Source organism: Giraffa tippelskirchi, chromosome 12, assembly GCF_054371585.1.
Source record: "Giraffa tippelskirchi isolate mGirTip1 chromosome 12, T2T-mGirTip1v1.2.pri, whole genome shotgun sequence".
Classification (NCBI taxonomy): domain Eukaryota; kingdom Metazoa; phylum Chordata; class Mammalia; order Artiodactyla; family Giraffidae; genus Giraffa; species Giraffa tippelskirchi.
The window spans coordinates 119,324,829-119,329,724 of NC_137286.1; positions in this window are offsets into that span (position 1 = coordinate 119,324,829).

Here is a 4,896-nt window from a genome sequence, read left to right on the forward strand (position 1 = left end):
CCTTAGCATGGAAAGACTTTCCAGTGGAGGTGGTGGAACTATCTGGCAGCATCTGGAGTCACAGAGAAAATGTGAGAGAGATATCACAAAAAGCAGTCTTCCACCAGTTGCTTCTATTGACCCAGTCTGTTCAGAAACCAGAGGTCAAGGGAGGCTGGGAAATTTAGTTCTCTGAGGCACAGAGGTGAACAAGAGATCAGAGAACAAAAAGACAGTTTACCAGCCCAGGAGACAAAAGTAGAAACACAGAGACTCATACAATAGGTCAAATGATAATCATGGTAGATTAGACTAGGAGGGCAAAAGTAGAAATGAAAACAAATGAATGAGGTCAATATACCTGAGATATGATCAACAAAACTCACTAGGAAAATGGATGCAGCAAGTGGGATAAAGTATAAACTTAGAGATAACTCCCAGTTTCTTTACTTGAGCAACTGAAGGGACAGTGACAACATTTATCAGCATGAGAAAGACTAAAAATAGAAAATTAGTGGAGTTAAGGTATACCTAGAATTAAAAATTCTGTTTGGTCATATTAAGTTCAAAATATCAATTAGACATCTATGTGGAGAGTTACAGTAGGTATTTGATAACTGAATCTAGAATTATGGGGACATAGCAACACTCAAGACATAGACTTAGGAGTCATTGGCATATACACTGTTTTGTTTTGTTTCTTAAGGGGGACTGCATGAAATTACCATGGGAGAATAAGTAGAGAGGAGAAGGGTCCTAGGAGCATCCCAATGCTGAATGACGTTGAGAGGTCAACAAAGATAAAAACAGAAATAACCATTGCATTGGCAACCCAGAGGTCATTTAATGATTTTGACAGGAGCCACCTCAACTTAGTTGAGGGGTAAAAAGCCAAATGAGAGTTGGTTGAAGGGAGAATATAAATATAATGTGGAAAAAATAAACTATTTTGAAGAAATTTTGTTCCAAAGGTGAACAGAGAAATGGAACCATAGCCACAGAGAAATGAGTTTTTCTTCTTTTTTGAGACAGGATATTTAAGATGGAAGGGAAATTTCATTGAATATTTGATGGAAATCATCCAGTTGAGAGGTACAGAAGATGCAAGGGATAGAGAGGGAAAACTGGCGGAGCCAAGATATTTTAAAAAAAAATACTACTCAGCCATAAAAAAGAATGCATTTGAGTCAGTTCTACTGAAGTGGATGACCCTAGAGCCTATTATACAGAGTGAAGTAAGTCAGAAATAGAAAAACAAGTATTTTATATTAATGCGTATATATGGAACCTAGAAGGATGGTTGGAGAAGGCAATGGCAACCCACTCCAGTACTCTTGCCTGGAAAATCCCATGGACGGAGGAGCCTGGTAGGCTGCAGTCCATGGGGTCGCACAGAGTCAGACACGACTGAAGCGACTTAGCAGCAGCAGCAGCAGAAGGATGGTACTGATGAATCTGTTTGTAGAGCAGCAATGGAGACTCATATATAGAGAACAGACTTATGGACAAGGGTGGGGAGAAGAGGGAGAGGGTGAAATGAATGGAGAGAACAGCATGGATGCATATACACTAACATAGGTAAACAGAGAGCCAATGGGAATTTGTTATATGACTCGGAACTCAAACTGGGGCTCTGTATTAACCTAGAGGGGTGGGCATGAGTGGGAGATGGGAGGGAGACTCAAGAGGGAGGGGAGATATGTACACCTATGGTTATTTCATGTTGATGTATGACAGAAATCAAACCGATATTCTAAACCAACCATCAATCAATTAAAAATAAATAAATATTTGTAAAAATAAATAAATAAATAATTTTTTAATTAAGAAAAATTACGATTCGGGCCACAATGAACTGAGGGTTTTGACACTTGCTATGCTCAGGGACATTCCATCTACAATAACAAGCCAGAGAGTTGGCTACAGAAGTGTGTGAGTGAACGTCACTCAGTCATGTCCAACTCTTTGTGAGTCCAGCTCTTTGGACATGGGCTGTAACCTGCCAAGCTCCTCTATCCATGGAATTCTCCAGGCAAGAATACTGGAGTGGGTTACCATTCCCTTCTCCAGGGGACCTTCACAACCTTGGGATTGGACCTGGAGATCCTGTGTTGCAGGCAGACTCATTACTGTCTGAGCCACCAGGAAAGTGTGTAGGTTGATAGCTTGAAGACCTTCTGTTTGATTAGTTCTATGAGACAAGGTCATCAGCTAAGAGTGAAGGAGAAAGGTGTTTTGAGGGAAGTTCTAAAGAGAGTTTGAAAATGTTTTGAAAAATTATAAAATATGCACAAAATGTATAGTAGGATTGCCCTATATGTATGACAGCCTCATTGGAGTTGCTGACTCATAGTGTCTAACTAGGCAAGTACACCAGAGCAGAAGAAGGACTTTGGGGATGTTGGGGCTTTATAATGGTGAACTACGCAAACAAAGTTACTTCAGGCGGCAAGTAGATAAATGGCTAACTCTCTCCTAGCTCTCTCTCATCCTAGTGGATGCATGGCACACTGTGCTAATTATCTACATGAGCGCTTGCAAGACAGCTTCCTTTTAGTTCCATATAAGTGTGTATATGGCAGAACATCTGCTCAAAGGCAAGAATGGCAATCTGAACAAATCAAGGAACAGAATCCAAGAGTCTTCAATAAAAGGTTATATGCGTCTTCTACCCCTGGAGTTCATTTTTTATTCCTTACAAAATACATGTTTACATCATCCAGTTATTTCTTCACAGGGTATAATTGGGTTTTTTAAATTAGTACTTTATCTACTAAGAGCATTTATTTTTATTTTTGTGTAGAAACCCCCCATATGAAGCACTATGAAGCCCACTAACCTTGGCAAAGTGAAACAGATTCCATCTTAAACAAAGATGCCCTAATTGTATAAGCAACTTTATTTTCACCAAAATATGAAGTAGTTAAGCATAGGAGCATTTTTAGGAATCAAAAAACAGGTCATGAAGGAATGACGTGGGGAAAAAAATCATTTAAAAACCATTTTATACACTGTTATATAAAGGATATCCAAGAAGCTGAAAGACTTAAGGACAAAATTAGTTGGATTATATCATTATGAAGACCTAACCATGGGGTTTCCCTGTTAGTTCAGTCCATAAAGAAACTGCCTGCAGTGCAGGAGACCCAGGTTTGATCCCTGGGTCAGGAAGATCCCCTGGAGAAGGAAATGGCAAACCACTCCAGTATCTTTGCCTGGAAAATCCCAAGGACAGAGGAGCCTGGTGGGCTGCAGTCCATGGGGTCATAAAGAGTCTGGCACGACTGAGCAACTAACACACACAGACCTAACCATAGTAATGGGCTTCCCTTGTGACTCAGCTGTTAAAGAATCCCCCTGCCACGCAGGAGACCTGGGTTCGATCCCTGGGTTGGGAAGATCCCCTGGAGAAGGGAAAGGCTACCCACTCCAGTATTCTGGCCTGGAGAATTTCATGGACTTTATAGTTCATGGGGTCACAGTGAGTCAGACACAACTGAGTCTTTCACTTTCACTTCAACTATAGTAATAGGAGTGCCCTTTTTTCTTTCAATATTTTATGCAACTAAAAAATTTTCCCAAGAGCATAAATATATTGAGCAATATTCAACCTTTTAGGGGACTCATTTCCTCTTGTTAAGTGAAGGGTTACTTTCGCATAATCTCAAAATTTTTTTCTTATTTTATGATTCTGTAACTATAACCAAGAGGCTAAAAATTTTAATAACAGAAGCCATAGCTGGAAATAGCATAAGTTTATTTAAAAGCCTAGTACTGCATGTCTACGCTATTATCATGAATGGCTGTGGCCTTATTTGCAGGAATGGGCCAAATAGAAGGAACTAAAACCATAATGCAAATAACTCGAACAGAATATGGTATCAGTGGGGGAAAAAAGATGCAAATGATTAGAAAGGGGGAATTTGATGGATGAAGTGGTGGTCTCACTGCTTAATCTATAACCAATGTAATAGAATAAGCAGTATGAACAACTTCCACATTCAGAGTGAACATACAAACAAGCTGCTTTGTACACCACACCTAAGACCCAGTGAAAGAACAAAGCTTTGTAGTCACAGAGCTGAGATCATCCTCTAGTTCCTCCTCCTACTGTGTGGTCTTGGGCAAACAACTTAACCTTGCTGATTTTTTAGCACCCATGTCATTCAAAGGACAATATTTTCATTGTTGTAAGAGTTATTGATGTCGGATATTGTGCAGTGCTGGAACTTAGTAGATTTGGATAGTTATTGTCAGACAATAGTAAAGCATACAGTGAATCCAACCTACTACAGTGCTCCAAATTCTAATAATACAGAATATAGAGAGGGAGTCACGTAGAAAAGGAGTCAGACAGTCACATGAACAGACTGAAAATAAATGCCAATCAACCAAAGAAGGTGAAGCTTCAACTGTCCTCGGTTGTGGCATCCTGTATGCAGCAATCCCAACTCCCCAGAGATCTGTGGAAACACTTAACTAGAAAGTTTCTGATATAAGAGGCAAGAAGCTGGGAAGCTATAAACAATTTTTTCTCTATTGCAGATCATTCTTATTTGCTCAACTAGCAGCACCAGTGACAACTCAGGAAACTTAGCCTGTATAAAACTTGCTCCAAAGGAGTCCTAAAATACCAGCTTAGGGTTTCTAGCGGATGTGAAACTTATTGGCTCTAAGGGAATGATTTCTTAAACTAATAGAAGATGATTGAAAGATTTGTCAGAAACCAGAAAAATAACTTTCTGTTGTGCAGCTTCAGAGAGCACACAGCAAAACATTCCCACTTAGGAATCAGTAATGTGACAAAATAGCTTTTGTTTTACTGTAGGTAGACAGTAAATACAATGGCGGTGATTTAATATAACTGTATGAATGTCTTTCTCTTTTACTGATATGACACATGGATAATTTTTCATC